Source organism: Lactuca sativa, chromosome 3 (assembly GCF_002870075.4).
Source record: "Lactuca sativa cultivar Salinas chromosome 3, Lsat_Salinas_v11, whole genome shotgun sequence".
Taxonomy (NCBI): domain Eukaryota; kingdom Viridiplantae; phylum Streptophyta; class Magnoliopsida; order Asterales; family Asteraceae; genus Lactuca; species Lactuca sativa.
Window position 1 is genome coordinate 122,804,782 of NC_056625.2, and position 21,786 is coordinate 122,826,567.

Below are 21,786 nucleotides of genomic sequence, written 5' to 3' on the forward strand. Positions count from 1 at the left end.
TTTGAATTCTTGAATAATAAGCTTATTCGAACGTTCCATAGTCGCTCATACTTTGGGAGTAGGTATGAAAGAAGATTGTCATGAATTGCTTTGTAGATTGTCTAAAGTGTATTATGATGGGTTTTATGCATAAGAACAATCCTATGTGCTCATACAAACCCTAATGCTTGGATCTAGGTTTCTCTATTGTACATGCTTTGAATCCAAGACTAACAAACTTAGATCTAACATATTATAAACTAAATTATGGTTTAGAGAATTACCTTTGATTGTTATATAGCAATAAAAATCAATTCCTTGCTTGGATTAGCTTTAGAAAGTTTAGTGCCTCAAGTGTTGCACCTCTAATGGAGTCACAAGCACCTTATGCAACTTGGATGATGAGGAGAAGAAAGGAGGCTGCCCAAAAGCGACTAGAAACCCTAGAGAATCAGTTGTCCACGTTTTTGGGGCCTAAGGGGTCCTTTATATACTTGTGTGGGCTGCTAGGGTTTCAGTCAAAACCCTAATGGACAGCTTAAACCCTAAGCAGCCCATGGAACCTTCTGGATAAGGCCATGGACGAAAATATGATGGGCTCCCATCATAATTTCGTTCACCCCTTGTTCCTTTAGCATTCCTTAGCCCAATAACTCAATTATCCAATAATTGCAGTCCAGTCCCCTAAATTTAATTAATCTCTTTTAGCCACAAAATTAATTCTTAATTAATTATTGACTAATATTAATTAAACAATATGATTTCTCCTTTAATATATTATTCTCATAATATATTAATAAATCATATTTAAACCTTTCTCTCCTATAATCATCCTACATATTGCTATGGTGAAGGCAACCCAAAAGGACCATGCTCATAATCGGGTCAAGTACATACCAAAATAGTTATGGACTTAGACATTAATCCAACAGTCTCCCACTTGGATAAGTCTAATAACTATTTTCCGTATGACTTCAGAACCTGATCAGCAATCGTAGCTTTCAAAAGCCGCTGTCAACTCTGATCTTATCAGATAGCGTGTCCTCTAGATAAGGGATTATATATTCCTCCATTCTCAAGATATCGTATAGACAAAAGACATGAATTTCAATCATTCTCTCTATATTGTTTCCCAACTTCCGATTTATGACGACAAACAACAGACTACAATTGAACACATCAACTTAGTCCCGGCTTGGCCAAGCGCTTAGGTGTCATCACTAAATCATCGAGAGGCCCACAAATATCGCTTTTATCCCAGTTTGGATAAAAGGAATGGATAAACTTCGACTCAAATGCTAGCTTGCATTTACTGATCGAATCACACACAACAATAAGTTTTATAACACCAAGTTACTAGTGTGTTTACTTATTATCAATGTGTAACCGACCAACAAATAACAACTCACACATCTCGGTTTCAAGAATATACAATATTATCGTCTCACTAATCACTCGTGATAAATCCATGAAGCGATCCAAGTGAGCGTGGGTTTAATCCAATACTCTAATCTTATCAAAGCACTCATGAACTCTGTAGCAAACTTGTGCCATGTCTAAACACTTCAGACAATCTACAAACAGATTCATGATAGTCTTTATTCATACCTACTCCCAACGTATGACCGACTGTGGATGTTCGAATAACCTAGTTATTCTGGAAGTCAAAACACGCAAGCTGAAACATAATAATAATACTTAATCTTATATGGCCCCAAACTTGCGAGAGTAAATAAAACACTTCTATTTATCCACCATATTGATTACTCATTATTTATCATTTAATGTTTCGGATAATCAACTCATTACTTGAATTACAACAACAATTGTCCCATACTCTAAGCATGCACACTTTGTTTCCTATGGTCCATGCTTTGTGAAATAGATCAATTCAAAACTTTTCCAATGATTCTCATTTCACAATTCCTTAATCCCCATTGTTAGTGTAAGAACACAGGGTTCTTGCCACTACTAGAATATGCTAGATTCTAACATTTTACGCAACGATCCTTTCGTAAAGTCATAGCACAAAAGTCACCAAGACTTGGCTAATGAAATTACAAAGTACTTTCTTAGAAATTGTTACAAGACAATTCCATAGACGTGAAGTCTCACATTCGAAGTACATTCCTTTGAACTTCCTTTTGCATAAAGTTTTCTAATCTAGACATAGAATCTCAATATTCAACTCCCAATATGGAAACATTTCCACATTTGCCATATGAAAACTCATTCTTAATAGAATCTTATCTATTCATAATAATGTCGATATGGTCCATCCAATACCATACTTCCAACTACTCACAAGCGACCAATCCTTAGCGAACTTTGGATCGTCCTTTGATAGCTGTTTAATTATTTTAGTCAAAACCGATTCTAGTCCTTTTTCCCTCTTAATGCGCTAGACATTTGGAATATTTTAGAGTGGTAAAATATTATAGCATTTGCAATTGATCCAATACCCGAAGCGTATGGGACACGATGCATAATGTCTTACATAAAGATATGATACTTTACCAATCTTTTGCCATAATATTTTATGTGTCATGTTCTCACAATTCGAACTATGAAGAGGGATGCCGTAATCATAATCGAAATTTGAGAACACACAATGTATCCTTTTACTAAAAAATATCAAAATTTCTCAATCTAAGCTTTAGATTTTGAAACGAAGTATAGTATTCTCTCCCTTAATTATATCAAAACAACTTTTCAACCCATGCAACTTTGCAAATTAAATCTTTGTTTTTCTATAATTAATATTTCTAACTTGCAATACTCGCCATAATAATCATACAATGATAACACTTATGCTCCCACTATCATGATGATTATTATCATATAAGCATAACACTTTTGCTCCCACTAGCTTTGACATGTATTTAGAAAACAAATGAACTTCCAGAAAAACAATGCCTATTGAATTTCTGAAATTTATATTTCTAATACCAGATGCTTCGATAAGCCTTTATCTAAGCTTCTTATACTTATACACCTTTGCCTTAGATAGCTCATATGTGTGTTTAAACAATTTAGAACTTATGTTACTAAGTTCCAAATGTTCAAACTAATTGCCAAATCTCACAATTCGAACTATGGAAAGGGATGCCGTAACCATAATTGAATTTGAGAATACAATTTTCACAATTGCTATCTTGTTAAGATCTCTCTTAGTGAAAGTATTTCCTCACAGTCATTTTCATGAAGGAGAGAATCTTATGACACTTAGATTTTATGGTGTATGAGTTCCTATCCATGTGAATTTGCAAAACCAAAGTTTGCGACAAATCCAAACTCATATGGACTGAACTTTCTTAATCTTGATTTCTTGCCTTACGGTAACACGAGTGCCCACCATATCTTCCATGTAGTTTAGTAACTTGTCCTTACATATCAATGTACTTTCCATCGACTAAGGCTCTAGTATGCATTCAAATGAGAACTCATAGAACTCACATTCACAATTAACTCAATTGGAATGACACAGAAACAAAATAATGTCAGCACGATAGGTTGTAAACCTCAAGTTGTGTGCTAGTGATGATCGATAAGGTTTATTCTTGATTTGTTCTTGAAACCTTTCAAGACCATTAAGACTCCCACTGGCTCCTTGACATATAAGATTCTCTTGTCAAGAAACATTTCTTGACAAAGCAAATATTCAAGAGTTAGTGAGTTTTTATCAAGACAAAACGCTTCACATAACTGGTCCTAGTTGGTCTTTGTCTTATCCAAGACAACACAACTTACCAATTTCAAATGTGCAAGAATAAGAAAACTTTTCCAAATTCCACATTTGATGAGTGTTATAAACCTGCTTAAGACTTTTCACTCAATGTCACAATCTTGACTCTAAGACTTGATATTGGAACGAAGTATGATTGACTTCTTGATTTAACCATTTCTACAATTCTCGATTCCTCTTCTTAGACATGCAATTGCACTTGACTCACTTAGAGGATCTATTGAGACATGGTTCTTAATCTTTAAGACTTATCATAAAACACAAAAAAGGTACTCTCCCTTCTTCTTAGAAAAGATAATCTTTTATCTTTCTGCCTTCTTGATTCTTCTTTATTTGTTCTACTATTCATTGAAACCCTTTCAATCAACTCAGAATTACACTTAATCTTATAAGTATAATCATATTTACTAAACTTTTAGTAAATCATGACGAATATCTTTGTCACTCTTGTGGTGAACTTGATCAACGCACAACCTAGTGTACTTGATCTCCTAGTCCTTCAATCGACACTTTGTCAAAGAATTAGTCTAAGTTTCCCAAATGTGAAAGTTTTTCATTCATCATACAATACACATCGCATGATTCCAAGTTTCTGTCCAATTGAAACTTGGGCGATGAGGAACTCTCCGTATTTGGTAAACTTTTGATATTTCCACAAATAATACAATTAAGAATCAAATCCATTATTGCTAATAATAGAAATATTCAAACATCAATTTTTTTCATACATGCCATCGCAAGGATAAATAAATAAGATAAAATCAAAATTCATTTTATTGCGGAAAAAATTTGTCCTTACAATGCAATTCATTGAAAAACTATGTTATTACATATTTCTTAACAATCTATTCTAACTCCAAGTAGTAGCTCAAGAATCCATTCTTCAAGTAATGCGATCAAAATCCATTTCTTCATGATTAGATTCAGCTCACTTCTTCCCTCATGCTTCCTCTCTTTTCTTCGATCCTACAAAACATCAAAATGTAATCTTATCACATCATGTATTAAGAATCTAGAATAGGAACTCAAAAGAGTTAGATAATGGATTTTACCTGAAGTAGAGCCATACGTCTTGACTCTCCCATCTCTTACATCTCTCAGGTAGTTAGGGAAGCTTCGTCTCCAATGCCCCTTCTCTTGGCAATAAAAGCAAATGGACTCCTTTGGCACAACACATCGGACAATCACAGACTTAGTTCTTGACTCTCCCATCTCTTATATGATGTTTCCGCTTTAGCGAGGTGTAACGGTAATGCTAAGAAGGCAAATGAAATTGCTAGTGCATGATTTTGGAGTTTACTGCTAACTAAAGCTTATCAACATGTAAGCATTCAGGTTCCAGAAGGAGAAAAAGTTGTTGGGTTTTCTCATATCTGCTTTCATAAAAATCTGGTAGATGATACTGAAGTTTTTCCAATGATAGCGAAATACCTGATGCGATGCTTAAGCTCGTTCCTTTATCGAATCCTATTTGGATTTGATATCTTGAACTACTAGGTCAAGTTCTAAAAGTTCCTACTCCCAGGAAGTCAACATCCAAATCCAAGGGAGGTGTTGTGAGTACAGAACCTTCTGGTGAGGGGGAACAACATATGAAGTGAAAATTTGATGGTGTGTTAATAACAATGACTAGCAAGAAGCAAGTTAACCAACCAATCGAGTAGAAGAAGACAGTCGAAGTTACTATGCTTAGTTCTGATGATGATGAAGCTACTGTCATAGAAGATGTTTATTTGTCTAAGGGAACATCTTTGTAATACAATCGTCATGAGAATGTAGATGATCTCAATCATATGATCAATGATGCAGTTATCAATGATACTCCACCTATTTCATCACGAAAGATTTCCATTTTCAAATCTAATATATAGGAGATACGCAATCCAATTGTCACCGTCAACACATCTAATGTGGACACAAACATCAAAAATGTTGAAACACCTTCACAATCACTTACTTAAGCTACAACTACTATTATACCACCTGGTTCCTACTACCAACTCCATTTTGGAGGTGGGAAGAGCTTTAGATATCCCTGAGTACACATCTAATGTGGACTCAAATGTTAATATGGGTGAGAAATCCATTGTTGACTCTTCGAAAATTCCCCCATCTTCAGATTCACCATTGAAAGTTTCATTACATCAATTACAACATTGTCCAAATTATGCTACTATTATTACACAACCAATTACAACTTTATTTTCTTCTCAATCTATAGACCAAGGAAAGGATGGTCCTCAAACTATGGAAGAAAATGATGATAATTAACGTTTTCGTTTTGGAGAGTTGACTTTTGATCCTGAAGAGGAAGAATATGATTCTCTAGTTCATTAATGATTTTACTGCGCATAGTTCTTCATCTGTTAGAAAGGAAGAAGTGGTTTCTTTGTTAAGTTCTCATGAATTAAAGGTTAAAGGTATGGTGCGAGGCATAATGACTGAACTCCATGAGTAGATGGATAATTGTTTGAAGAAAGTTCAGTTTCATCTAACTAAAGTTTGCAATGTTGTGAGGGAGGGATATGGGATAATTGAGAAGCATCTATCCTAGTTCAATAACGTTTTTGAACTTAATATCATGGACATTTATGATTTTCTCAATGTAGAAGTTAAGAAGATTGATGGACTATTTCTGGGAGTCCAAAAGAATGTTGATTGTCTGTTCGGTGCTACACAAACCCTAGTTGAAGATGTTTGTGCGTTTAATGTACAATAAAAAATATTCACTTGAGAAGTAGAATGTTGATGATGAAACCTTGTTTAAAGGCTTTAAGAATTCTCTTACTACTTACAGGAACAAATATCGAAGGTTGCTGCTACTTCTAGAACTTTAATATCTGAAGCACATCTCAAGAAAGTTGTGTCCTCAGTTAAAGCTTGCTTCATGACTCAACTCGCTCTTATCTTGAATCTCATCCTTCGCCTATCCACAAATGCTCCATGTTCTATGAAAGTGTCACAAGGAGGAGAAAAGGGTGGATCGTCGGATTTTGGTGGTGAAAAGAAAGGCAAACTGGTTGGGAAAGTCTTTGCTACTCAAATTGCAATTCCAATTCCTATTAAGCCAATACAAACGATGACAAAAACAACAACATGAAATCCCAAGATCAAAGTCAATGTGTTGAAGCTCCAGAAAGAGAAAATCTTGACAATCAAGGAAGGAGGAAGCTCTTCGATAGTGAAACTTGTTTGTATGTAAAATAAAGACAAAAAGAGAAGAACAGGAGAAGAAACTAAAAGAATTGGAAGTTGAAAAACTATGACAATCAAATAGGGTCGTGAGGCAAAGAGCAAATGATCCACCTGGTTTGAAGAAGTGAGATGTGAAAAAGTGTGGGACTATGGAACGATAGAATCTGTGGCATTTGGAGAAGAAGACGCATTTGAGAAGCTAGCAAAATAAAGTTTCACAATTGAGAATTCATTATTGCCTCAACTAGATTTCCCTTTCAATCAAGCAATGTTCATTTTTATACAGTTTAAACTTGCTGATAATTTTCATGAAGATAAATTTCAAGTTTTTGAAGATGAGATTTAATGTTGTTGTGGGACCAACTAAAGAACAAGCCTGGTCCTTGAAGAAGATTTTCATGTTAATCTCCATATCAAAGGATGTTCTGTTTGAAGAGTGATTACAAAACTATCGATATAAGGTGATAAGAGCAACCAATAGTGTTTGTGAGTTAACTATTTTTCATTTCCCATTGATGAAACTTAATTATTTTATCATATTGTCTTATAAGATCAAGTCTTTGGATGATAAGTATGTTACCAAAAAAAGGTTTATTTGATTGGATATGTCTGTCTCAATAATTACAATGACTGTTGTTTAGTACAACCTGGTCTATCTGACTTTGGGATAACGAATGCATACAATAAAACAGAGAGGAATCCAAATACTACAATTGATAATGTGGATTTCGAGTATTATGATGATGGGAGATACTGATGAATCCTTTGGGAGTTGTTTTTCAAGGGAATAAGAACAATGGAAAACAAAAGAAGCATTTCTTTTATACATACGTGAAGGATAAGTATTCTACGAAACGCTTAACAACATTTTGTGTAGAATTGTGAATTTTAAAATGAACTCTGATGTTGGTAGACATGAAATTTTCAAGAAAGTTTGCTGGTACTTGGAGATAAGAAAGACAATCATGGAAGCGGTGAAGACACTACTGATAGTTTGAAGACATGAATAATATTCGCAAATGGGGGAATGTAGAGTTCATAATTTGGAAAGTTATTAATATGTGAAACACTATATTATAATGTAACAGTGTGGTGTATTTATCTATATCGAAGTTTATGTAACTTCGATATATCTATGTATTTCTAGGAGCATTTAGTCTGTGTACTTAATGTCGAAGTCTCCTAGTACTTTTTGTATCTATCGATATCACTACAAATAGTGTTGTAGCATAGGTTAATTGTATGCTTTTTGCACTCTTCATTCTCACACTTTTAACCTTCATTTTTTTCCAAATAATACGAGTTGAACCAAATTTAATTACTTCTCATATTTATATTTATGTTTGAAATCTTTGCTTCATTGAATTCTTGACACTTCAACAGTCAAGCAACTAACTTTACTACCTATACTAGGATTTATTTAATCACTAGATCTAGTAATTTAATGTCCATAAGCAACTAGGAAACAAGTTCATGCAATCAAATTAGTCATCAAACTACATATAACTCAGGGGTTAAGTAACAAACATCGAAACTTTAACATGCTAGGATACTAATCTGTCAAGCACAACTTAAAACCAAGATTATTAATCCATAAAAGTAGAAACTAACACATAGTATTAGGGTTCATCTAATATAAACAAAATTAAATGGTTATTAGCCCATGAATCCAACATAAACACCCATAATCAAAAACTAATCTAGGTTTAACATTGTAAAATCTAGGCAAACCGAATGATTAATAATGAATCTTTACTCCAATCTCTCTTAATCTCTTTCTTCAATCGAAATCATGACTCCAACGGTTTTCTCAAAGATTTTTTTGTTTCTTTTGGTCGAAGATATCAATAGAACCTAAAAATTAATATTTATACTTGCCAAAAGTCAGGTTCCACATCATGGCCATATGGTCGCCACGCTGTGGAAATTATATATAACGCATATTCCATAAGTCTTGTCACCGACCAATAGAGAAGGTCCTCATCTCCATGTCGTGGGTCAAGAAATGCCATGGTGTGGAAAACATCTTTTTTAAATGATTCTTCTTTTCTTATCCTTGATGCATGCTCCACCCTCGAAGTTTCAAACTTTGTCCAACTTTGGTCCCTTTTCTTGAGAATGTCCTGCTTTGGCTACAAAATAGAATTTATACTTTAAAAGTACCAAATATCTTTGTATTGAACAGAAACAAAGCCAAAATGTATTGAAATAATGCATAAATATATGTACAAATATAGCAATATCAACATACCACACACTTGTCTTTTGATTGTCCCCAAGAAAAACATATTTCAATACATCACATCAAAACATTGTCCATCAATATCAGTCAAAACAATCCATATTGAACTCTCTAATTTGGCCTTGGCTTAGACCATCTCCAACCAACTTCCATTTCCCCCCCCCCCCCCCCCCTAAAAAATGGAGTAAGTAGTGTTTTATCTCCATCTCTACTCCATTTTTTGACCCAAAAAATTATATTCTATATTCTAACTTATATAAATTGTCAAACACACCCCTTTTATTAAATTGGTTTTAACAAATATATAATCTATATTTTTTTCATTACAATAATATTAAATAAATAAGATTATATTTATAACACTTAATTATAAGCTTTTGTAAAATAGGTTATTGCGTTTTAAAATTTCAATATGTATTTAAATTTTAATATGAATTTGATAAACAAAAACAAACTTTATATTTATAATTAATTAATATAATTTAATATATAACACAATATTATAAGTGTTAAATATTAAATTTAAATTATAATTAGTAGATAAAAAACTAGAAATGTATAAATATATAAATAGAGGGACTAAAATCGACAACTCAAAGTTCATCACCATTTTGGGAGAAATGAATAGTATAACACCAAATATGATGTTATACTATTCATTTCCCCTAAAGTGGGGGAATAAATGGGGTAGGGTTGGAGAGAAATGGGAGCAGAAATGGGGGAAATAATGGAAGATGGGAGTGGTTGGAGATGCTCTTAATGTATGTATTTGTGTCTATTTTTACTTAAGTACTTCCTAAATCCTAAATACTTACATTCCTCATAAATGTTTCCCCCTCATTTTGAACAACATTCATTTTCACATACCTTCAATTTATACCCGTTTTATCACCTCTTTGTTTCAAAAGTTTTTGCCAAGCTTCCAAGCGACACAAGTTAAAAAGAAAAATACTATATAATATAATTTTCCTAAAATATAACTACACTTTATTTCAACTTTATATCTTTTTTTCACTTTTTTTCACTTTATTATTATTTTTCACAACTTTTCAACTGTTTATCTTTTCTCAATGCTTCAAATTTCAACTTTCATGTGTAAACAAGAAAACAATAATTTATAACTTTATTTCTACTATACTATAGTTCGTGACTTTATAAGAAGTTCATTAGAGTACTTGTAATTGCTTAGGCCACTAGTGGAACCCATGACTTTCGATGAAGCCTGTGTAACGATTTTTTCCCATCAATCGAAGCCGTTACAATTACATGGATAGATATAAATATCCACAGGGGTAATACTCACAAAGTCTCAAAGGATGCAGATTGATTCCACTCCCGAATTGTTAATTATTTTATATATAACAGACTCAAAATATAGAAATTAAAAAAAATACGTGAAAACATGGCTCACTCTATTTAAACTCATGACCCATGAGATAAATCGGGACCGGTAGGCTTTTATTGGAGTCTAAACATATATTAATCTAAAGCATATTATGTCCTTCAAACTGCATAAGCTTGCGTTTTTGTATCATGATTTCTCTAGAACAGGGAAGCCACATATACATTATAACAAATTGGCTCAACTAAATATTAGAGTTCTCATTGAATCATCCCACATAACACTAGCAAACTTGTTCTAACGCAATAATATCAAAATTTAGAAAAATGTACTAGATTTTTTAGTTAGACTATTTTTACAAGTCTATATAATATAATAAAACTTTTAAATCTAGCATTTTCAATAATAAAACTTTTAATGCATGAAATCCTTTTTCGACCCCTACCCCACACTCATTTCATACAATGCCCTCATTGTATGCATAAAAGAAATATAGCAAAAAAAAAAAAAAAACAAAAACAAAACAAAAAAAAAAAACAAGAAAAGGGAATATACTCACTAGGGGAAGTAGTGGATGATCGAATCGATTATTGTGGGAAAAACTTCAACATCTCAATATGTAAGCTGGAAACTGGGATTTTCTGCTTCTGAATTTGTCATAAATTAGTTAAAGATCACCAACTTCTGAAAGGTGGTGCAAAAGATTGGAAAATAATATAATGTTTACTGAACATGACATGGGAAAGTGTTGACCATGTCGTGGCATTGAGTATGATAAAGTCCATATCATGATCAATGTAGTTGTCATGATGTGGAAAGTAGTGGACCATGCGACGGGAATGAAGAACGTCTTCCAAAATTGCAACAAAGTAAACCACCAAGACATGGCAACAGAGAGTCCACATCGTGGGAATTGAGCATCTCAAAATCTTCTAAAATTGTTCATATGTGTGTTGTGATGCCTTTTACAAACGTCAAAAGCCTCATAATAATCTCTACAAATCATATAGTGAAAAATCTCTCATGAACTTGACACGCATCCTATCACCCATTTTCTTCTGATTTATAGAGAATGTGATGAGCTAATGAATGAAACGATGTATTGGAGAAAGAATGAAGCTTACATGGGTAGTAGTTGGCTTATAGACTCCATTTTCTATGCAAAACCAAAGATCTTGATCAAACGCTTTTTGTGGTGTCACCCAATGTGCCTCATTTAGAAAATTCATGAAGTTTAGAGTAATAACATCTAAATAATCATAGAGGTTGAGTCTCCAAGCTATATTGCCGATCTACACCACCAAGTCTAAAACTCAAAGCTTTAGTATCCTTCATATCTTCTTGAAAATTGAACGAAATTGTGGAAAGGAATTCCACACACAGTTCTTTGTATAGTGGCTCTTGAATTTTGAACAAATGCATCCACCCTGCATAAGTAAAACTAAAACCCTTCCCCATGTAAACTCTTGTCAAATATGGATTAATTTTAGTGATAAGTCCCACACTTGCAATCCAATTCCAATCTATATTTGGAAGTGCCATAACCTCTCTATTATGCAGCATATCAAATCTGGCTTTGTAACGTGCAAGTCTCGGGATTGACATTTGAAGTCCATTTATACCATTCATGTAGTGGTGACTCAAATGCGTTTTACTTTTTAACTAGGAAAAAATCCTTCTATCCGGTGCGTGTTCAATGTCCCATTTTCTACAAAACAAACAAAGAAACAAACATCCAAAAGCACACCACATTTTTAGAAAGAAAAACAAAAGTTTTTTTAAGGTTGTATACTACTAGATCCAAAAATCACATCTTAAAGAATCGTGTAAATTGGCAGAAATATTTTTCAATTATAATACTAAATCTAGAGTTAGTAAGATTAAGTTGAAGCAACATACCTTTTCTAAAGATTATGCACGAAAAATTGAAGGAAAATAAATTAAATTCGATGACTCACTGTAATAAAGATAAACACGAATGTGGATGAAGCAAAAAAAGGGTAAAATAATTTGATCTTTTAGGGCTAAAAAATTTTACTGATGAAAATTTCATGTCGTGGCAAAAGATTAGCCACAATATGGGGTTTGTTCTATATGTGCAAAAACGGGTTCAAGGTCGTTTCCACGACGTGGGAACAAGAATTTCCCAAAAATTTCTAAGTTTTAAACACCCATTTTCTAGATTCACACATGAAGAAATTTAGATAACGAGAAAAAAAACCATCATGAACAATTATCAAACGAAAAAAAAGTAGAGATAATGAAAATAAAATGCAAACCAAACACGTGTTGCTTCCCAGAAGTGCTTTTTTGTAGGATTTGTTAGCCAAACGCCTTCCCTCTCTACATTTCTATGGGTGGGAGTGGAATCTCCTTATTCTCCTTCATCTCGAGTCTCTTCCTTTTTTTAGCAGCTACCCTTCTTTTGTATGCCTTCCTTGAATTCTCTTTCTTTTTCTAGATAGCATTTTCTTCGTGCTTGCATTTGACTCCAATATTTAATCCAACTACCTTATCATTCTTTTTTGTCTCTTTCAGGTTCCTTCATCTCTACATCTTCCTTGCCTAGTTTGGTATTGATAACTCACTCATCTCCTTAATCATTACAATCTTCATCATTAGTTGTCTCCTTGACTTGATCTTGAGGGTTTGAAAAGGAAAATACTTCAAAAATCATCAGAATTGTAGTTTGGTTTGGTACATTTTACCCCCTCTTTTGGTTATTCTTTTTGTTGTAAAGATTGGTCCCAATTCAGTAGCTCTTCTTCCATCAAATTTTGCAACACTACAAATTCATCACGCTATTCTTTATCTTAAACTATTTCGTCTGTCCTATTCACTTCATCATCCACTTCTTTCATAAAGAATACATCATTAATTCATTATTGACTTCCAAGTTAATGGACATCTTATTTACTCCAAAAGTTATCTCTTCATCTCCAACTCAGAGCCTGAGTTTTGAATCGTGGATTCTACCAAAGTATGGGTGGTACTTAGGAAATGTCTTCCTAAGATTATGGGTAATTCCTCATCTTCGTGCATATCTAACACTTCGAAATCCACCAAAAATACAAATTTCCCAACCTTAACTAACAAGTCTTCAATAACCCTATGAGGGTATGTGATTGAACGATCCGCCATGTAGATAGCTATTATAGTGGTCTTTAATTCTAGTGAATCAAGCTTTTTGTAACAATAATAAGACATAAGATTTATAGTAGCTCCTGAATCGGCCAAAGCATTCGTTTTTAATGAATTTTCAAAATCACAAGTTAATGTTAAACTCCCCGAATCTTCCATATCTATTGGAATGCCTTCTCTCACATCAGTTGAACATTGTTCATTGAGTACTACTTTTGAGACCTTTTCTAATTCCTTACGGTTGCTGATGAGATCCTTGAGGAACTTCTCGTACTCAGTGCTTTATTCTTTTCTGGAGACAAATATCTAAGAGGTGGCTAATAAGGTGTAACATGTGGAGTTTCAGAAACACTTTCCAGCGGCCACGATGCAGCCATCTCATCACCACGACATAAAAAGTGAAAATAACATGTTTTATGTTTCGTTTCTTTTCTTTCGGGTTGTGTTCATGGAGATTTTTGCTTATTCCAGGAGTACCATAGGCTCATACTTCTCTCCATCTCCAGTTGTAACAACCAACACTTGAGCTCCCGAGGTTTTTCTCGGTATTATTCGAAGTTACACTCGATAAATGTTCGTGTATGAGCTTGGCAAATTGCCCAACCCACATTTTGATGTTCATAATAGATGGTTGCTGATTTCTCAAGGTCGCATCCATATTTTCATGACTCTTCTAACTAACCTCCATGAATCTTGTAACATCCCAAAATTTGAGGCCAAAGATTTCGTTTTGAAATGAAGTGATTTATAAATTTGTTTATCAAAACATTGCTAGGATCATGTCAATACATAAACCGTAATATCATGTCTCAACCAAATCATCTCGAGTAACAAAATATCAGAGTACATTCCCAGAAAACTCTAAGCGGAAATCATGTGTGTGTTTGATGTGGTGCTACACCGCCGACTCCTTCCCCTTAGACGAAGAGGTACCTGAAACAAAAACTAAAACAGTAAGCACAAAGCTTAGTGAGTTCCCCCATCATACCACATACCATCCAATCACATAGCATACATACTGTCGGGCGATTCTGGAGCGCCCGTCCTACCCTTGTCAAGCCATTCTGGGGTGCTGACCTACCCATGCCAAGCCATTCTGGGTTGTTGACCTACCCATGTCAAGCCATTCTGGGGTGCTGACCTACCCATGATAAGCCATTCGGGGGGTGCTGACCTACCCATGTCGAGCCATTATGGGGTGCTGACCTACTCTCCAGTCTATCCCAACCAAACACGGGGACTATTTCACCCCTTACTACTAACACATAATATCATATCATAATCATGATGTCAGACATATATGGGGTGTTCGACCAACCCATTGGTCCTAGCGACCGAATCGGGGACTAGTCCCCCTGCTACGGATACTATCTCACATAACATAGCAACTACCAAACTAGCATACTCACATATCTAGCAATCTAGCATACTCACATATCCAACAATAACATAACAGACAATTATCACAAAGATAATTGTCCCAACTACATTTACTAGTGGGCCAACCATGGTGTCTTAGACCCACTTCTACTGGAAGGTAACTCACCTCGATGTCGTGTAGTGTCTGAACTATCCTCGGTGTGAAGGTCGGCTCTCCTCGACTCCTCAATCCCTATACGACAACCCTCAAGTCATCAAACAAAATACACAACCCTAACCCGAGTTAATGCCAAAGCCAGGCAAGGTCAACATTGGTCAAAGTCAACGCCCAGTTGACCTGACTCACCGAGTTGGTCTACCAACTCGTCGAGTCCATACTCCATTACCCGATCCGACCCCGACTTCACTTGTCGAGTCTAGCAAGAACTCGATGGGTTCTCCTTCATTCAAACCATTGGGATCATCTTCATCCGACTTACCGAGTTGTATGAACAACTCGTCGAGTCCATCTTCAAATATTGGGAGATTGCCTTGGACTCGCCGAGTCTGCTCTAGCACTCGTCGAGTCCCATGATTTCCAAGTCCCTTTTTGTACCCAAACAACTATAGGACTTTCCTTCCTAACAATAGGTCCATCCACATAAAGGATTTGGTGGTCAATACGTCGCGACTCGTTGAGTTCATCCTTGACCAACACTATGCAATCGATTTAAATGGTTTTTAACACACCAAAATCATAGATATGGCCACCTAATGTCCATTTTATACGTAAAGTTCCAAACTTGGTGCACATGCATGGGGTCTTTGGCTCAAAAAGTCATAAAAGGTGCTCTACAAGATGCATGGGGCTCTCATGGCCATAGAGTTGGCACCTTTATGCCATGATACCCATCCAATGACCCAAATCTGAAGTCAAAACCCCAAATGACGCTTCACAATTCCAAAAATGGCTTAGAAAGCCCTAAAGATACCCAAAATCCAAGCTCTAAGGATAAATAAACACATGGAAGACCAAGACAGGGGCATTTTACCTTAAATGAGCTGGAAATGGAACAAAATATCTGGATCTCCAAGCCGCAACTCGAACTCCCAAGCTTCCTCCTTCTTTTCAAGTTTCACAATCCACCAAAATGCACCAAAATGGCCTTATAACACACAAAGACGGCTAGGGTTTCAATATGATGTCTTTTGGGAGCATAAGGGACGATGGAGGCTGAGATAAGGTGTTTAAATAGGGTGCAAACCCTCAATTTAGGGTTTTACCCAAACAGCGCCTACTCGCCGAGTCTGTCTTTCGACTCGTCGAGTAGATCACTTAAACTGTCCGCGGATCTCGTCTATACTTGACGAGTTGGGCCTCCAACTCGTCGAGTCCCATTGAAAAATACAAGAATGCTCGAATTAACTGTGTATCAGGAATTGGGTGTTACAAATCTGTTCAATACCGATTTCAGATCGGGTTTCTTCTCAACTTTTACTTGTTCTTTTTAGTAAAAACCTAGCCGTTGTCGATATTTTTCTTATTTCTCTTTCTTGAACTCTTCATAAGGTTTCCACTCTCTCCTTGGCTTCCTCAAATATTCATCAAACCTATCTCTACTTGAATATCATACTTGAGTTTTCTTGTTCCCGTTCTTGTTCAAATCACAATCTTTTGTAAGATGTGGCAAGGTACAATTGCCACATCTAACTTGAATCGTATGGATCCGTTGCCCTATCATTTTAATTCTTCTATCCCTGGTGTCGAGCTTTGTAATAATGGAAGAAATACTATATTGACCTCCATCTCCATTCGATTTTCCTTTAGTAATGTCCTCCCGTGGGTTATGATACTCTCTTGAATGCTTTGCAAATTCATTTATCTACGTTTTGTTGGTCGCCATATCCTTCTTTGTCATAGGCCCATGAGTATCATGAAATTGGCGAGTGCACACGTTGATCCCATTTTAGAAAGTGGAGATCTCTTGTTGCACATTCAAGTACTGTTGTGGAAAATTCCGAAGCATTCCCTTGTAATGCTCCCAACCTTCATATAACAACTCCCCATTGAATTGTTGAAAATAATGAATATTTTTCTTTAATTTTTGCAATATTTAAAGGTGCACTAAATGGTTGAATAAATTATTTTCTTAAATTTTCCCATGTAGTGATATCCCCAAGTGCAAGTGATTTCAACCAATCTTTTGTTGAATCATTTAGTACAACTGGAAGAAGTCCCAACATTACCATGTCCTTGGTAACATTTGAAATATTAAAATAATTTGCTATCTCCAACACCTCGTCAATTTGCTTATATGCGTCCTCGTGCTCTTTCCCAACGAATGTTATGTCCTTTAGCAAATTAAGGATGTGAGCCTTGATCTCAAAATTCTTTGTGGCTGGAATTTCAGGTGGCACGAGACCCGAATCACTATCATCTCTTATACATTGATTGTAATCCTCCATAGCATAGTTGTCATGCCCACCATTGTGTTGTAGAGTTCGCTTTTGTCATCTTCTTTTATGTCGCTTTTGATTTCTGGTTCATATCCTGTTCCTTTCTTTTATGGATTTCTTTCGAAAGTTGATACCACGTCATTTTTGACACCACTACTCGATTTGCCTTTATTTCTGTCCTCCTTCTTGTGGAATTCGGATTCCAGATCGTCGAGGGGTGGCACAATCTTAAAGGATGATACCTTGGTCATTTACTACTAAAACAAATCAAGAAACACGTATAAAACAATAAAAACAAAAAAATAATAATAAAATAAAAAACTAAGAATGTCAGTTTCCATGTCACGGAAACGATAACGCCACGCCATGTAAACTAAAACCACAGAATAATAAAAACAAGCAGAAGCTTAACTTTGTGGATTTAACCGCACAAAAAGGATTGAACCAATAAAAATTAAATTTCAACTAAGATAAGTCATTTCCTGACAACGGAGCCAAAAATTGATATGTTTTATAGTATCAATTAAAAGCTTTAAATTTATATCCTGATTATTCAACTCAAATAAACATAATAGGCAGTGTACCTAGTCGTGTAGTAGTAAGGTAGAGTAAGTAAGAAATCGATCACAAGGAACAGTATACTAATGAAAACAATGCAAAAAAAATAAACTAAAGAAATAAACTTTAAATGGGGATTTTATCGGATTTTTCAAGTTTAGAAAAACTTAATTTAAACAATCACTAAAAACACTTCAAACTAAATCAAACAACTAGAAAAAAGATTTAATCAAGATTTAAATGATACTTCTGTTTAGCTTCAAATCCCCCCTTTTCGTATGGTTAATTTCAAGATAATAGATTAACTCTCTTGGTTACCAAATTTGAGATTACTAGTTATCTTGATCTGATTAGCTAGCATATATCAACTTATAAACTTTAACCATAATGATCATGTAAATTATGAATAACAAATTGATTTTAAGATACATTTAGACTATGAATGACTAGATCTAAGAACTATCAATCTATCATCAAGATAAACAATCAAGCACATATTATGATGTAATAATGATATCTAAAATAGTCAAACAACTAACATTACTACCTATACTAGGATTTGTTCAATCATTAGCTCTGGTAATTTCATGGTCATTAACAACTAGGAAACAAGTTCATGCAATCGAATTAGCCATTTAACTACATAGAACTCAAGGATAATGTAATAAAGATCAAAACTTTAACATGATAGGATAATGATCTATCAAACACAAGTTAAAACCGACATCATTAATCCATTAAAGTAGAAACTAACACATAGTACTAGAGTTCATCAAATCTAAATGAAAGTAAAGGGTTATTAGCTCAAGACTACAACAGAAACACACATATTTAAAAAGTAATCTTGGTTTAACATTGTAAAATCTAGGAAAACTGAATGATTAATGATGAAACTCTAATATCTCTAAATCTCTTTCTTCAATCGAAATCAAGACTCCAAGGTTTTTCTCAGACGTTTTTGGTTGCTTTTGGTCAAAGATATTTACAACTCTCTCTCTCTCTCTCTCTCTCTCTCTGTCTCTATCTCTCTCTCTCTCTCTCTCTCTCTCTCTCCAAGCATTCCGAAATTGACCTAAAAATCGATATTTATCCTTGCCAAAATTTTGCTTCTACGTTGTAGCCATACGGTTGCCACGCTGTGGAAATCATATATAACGCACATTCCATAAGTCTCGTCACCAGCCAATAGAGAAGGTTCTCATATCCACACGGTGAGTCTGGAAGTGCCACATCGTGGAAATCATCTTTTGTCCACGATTCTTCTTTTCTTCTACTTGGTGCATTCTCGATCCTCCAAGTTTCCAACTTTGTCCAGATTTGGTCCCTTTTCCTAAGAATATCATGCTTTGGCTACAAAATAGAATTTATACTTTATAATTAGCCAATATCTTTGTATTTAACCAAAATAAAGCCAAAACATATTGAAATAGTACATATATATATATATATATATATATATATATATATATATATATAGAAATATATATAGAAATATCAGGAGTACTTCTATAGAGATGATGAGGAGGCCTATAATGATTAGACTCAAAATGATGAGGAACTAACCATCTACGAGTTAGATTTCCTAAATAAACTAGTGGCAACTATTCCCCGTAAAGGTTATTCCTCTCAATAAAACCTCTTCTAAAGAATCAAGTTTCGATGATGATGGTTTTCCTATTAGCTTCCTCTTTAAAAAGAGATATGTTCTAGATCCTTCTGAACCATCCTCATCCAAAAAGCCTAAAAATAATGATGATGGGATACAACATTGTAATGATGCTCGTGTTGTGGTTGCTTGACTTGGATCTTCTATTGTTGACTCTAGGTTATTTGTAAAGGAACAGAATATAATGAAGATGAATGACATGCCCTAAAGCAAAATAAAGAGTTTTTGCAAGATCTTGTTACTCCTACTCCTCTTCAACAACAACGTTCTATTCAATAAAATGTTCTTCAAGTTATTCCTATGAGGAAAAGCTAGCTCAATCTACTCAGAAATCTCATCAAAATAGCTATGGTGATGTTACCTCCAGAATGGTTCATATTGACAAAATTGTGAAAGTTTGGTGCTCCAAACCTAAGGAAAATAAAGTGTTGATTGTTCATATCACAAGAGAATGTGGTCCTCATGTTAACTCTGAAGTAATATGTGCTTCAAAATTCACTAAAAATGGATACTCTGAATGGGAGGAAAAAGTGAATGATGTTTCTAACATCAAAACTGGACTCTGTCAGGAGTTAAGAAATATTGTTGGGAAGCTCATGGAAATGGTCCAAAGCTGAGGCTTGTTTCTCTAACTCCTCCTCGCAAACGAACTCATAGGAAAAGAAGAATAAGACATAAATTTGAAGATGAAGACAATCTTCCTCCAAACATCACTCCTAAATGTTATAAATCGTCAACAATCCCATATATAGGGTTTTCTATCAAGAGCAGAATGAGTAATTATATTTTTAAATAGATACTAATCTACACATGACTCCAACTAAACACCTTATTCATTTGTTTAATTTGATTAAAGGAAAGGTAACTAACAGGTATATCACTTTGTTATTGAAGTTGAACTTCGAAGTAGAAGAAATGAAATCCTAAGAGATTATGATTTTGTCAAAGCAAAATTCATGGGTAATGCGGCTGAATATAACAACATGGCCGATGAAGTTTTACTGTGACGTATTTGTATATTTTGTCCATTTTATACTTATTTTTCTATTCCTAGTATAAAATTAGTATAGTTCGTAGTTAGTATTGAAATTATCAAATAGGAGAGATCGTTAGGACCCTTGTTTGATTTGATAAGTCAATTGTTGTTTTTCATTAATTGCATCATTACCAATGATGGTCATCAGGGTTGCATCCCTTGACGATATCAGGAAGCCTCATGAAGATCCGTAAATTCCAAGCCATGAAGATTGAAGATATGATCCTTATGTGTCAAGGATTATTAAAAAATTAGGTTACCATAATAGAAGACTCCTACTTTGTATGACATTTCATTTCCATGTTTATCTATCCTATATGTTAGGATAAATCTTTAGGTCTTCTGGTGTGTATATATATATATATATATATATATATATATATATATATATATATATATATATATATATATATATATATATATATATATATATCGATACCCCATTGTGTAAGGGGTTATCGATCAAGATTGTGGGCGTAATCAGAGTCTAATCTCTAATTACCTCTTGACTATAGATCTTTAGGATAAATCTTTAGGTCTTCTGGTATATATATATATATATATATATATATATATATATATATATATATATATATATATATATATATATATATATATATATATATATATATATATCGATACCCCATTGTGTAAGGGGTTATCGATCAAGATTGTGTGCGTAATCAGAGTCTAATCTCTAATTACCTCTTGACTATAGAAACTTTTTAATAGATAATATTTTGGTTGTAGTATTTCTTCTTGTTATTGTTCATATTGATATTATTGCTTGTTGAGTTTTTTTTGGGACCAACATATTTCAAAAGAAGAATATTATTGTTTAAAATATAGATTACATGTTACAGAATTCTATTCATTTGCTTATGTGAAACCAAATATTTTCCACTGCTTTATGGCTTAAATAGTCATCATGCACTTCCATCATAAAACTAGGAGATTGGCACCGTATTTCATCATCATTAGCACCTGAAGAATAAAATTGCATCTCTTCATGATCATTCATTTCCATCAATGAAATCTTATCCATCTCCACCTGAAAATCATGGAG

At 34.2% G+C, this 21,786-nt stretch overlaps 1 non-coding gene across 1 annotated transcript; it reads left to right on the top strand.

The window, feature by feature from the left end:
• Positions 1-17,001: 17,001 nt before the first annotated feature.
• Positions 17,002-17,108, top strand: LOC111902428 (small nucleolar RNA R71). The gene has a single exon (XR_002853774.1). It is a non-coding gene; the product is annotated as a small nucleolar RNA R71 (small nucleolar RNA).
• The last annotated feature ends 4,678 nt before the right edge of the window (positions 17,109-21,786 follow it).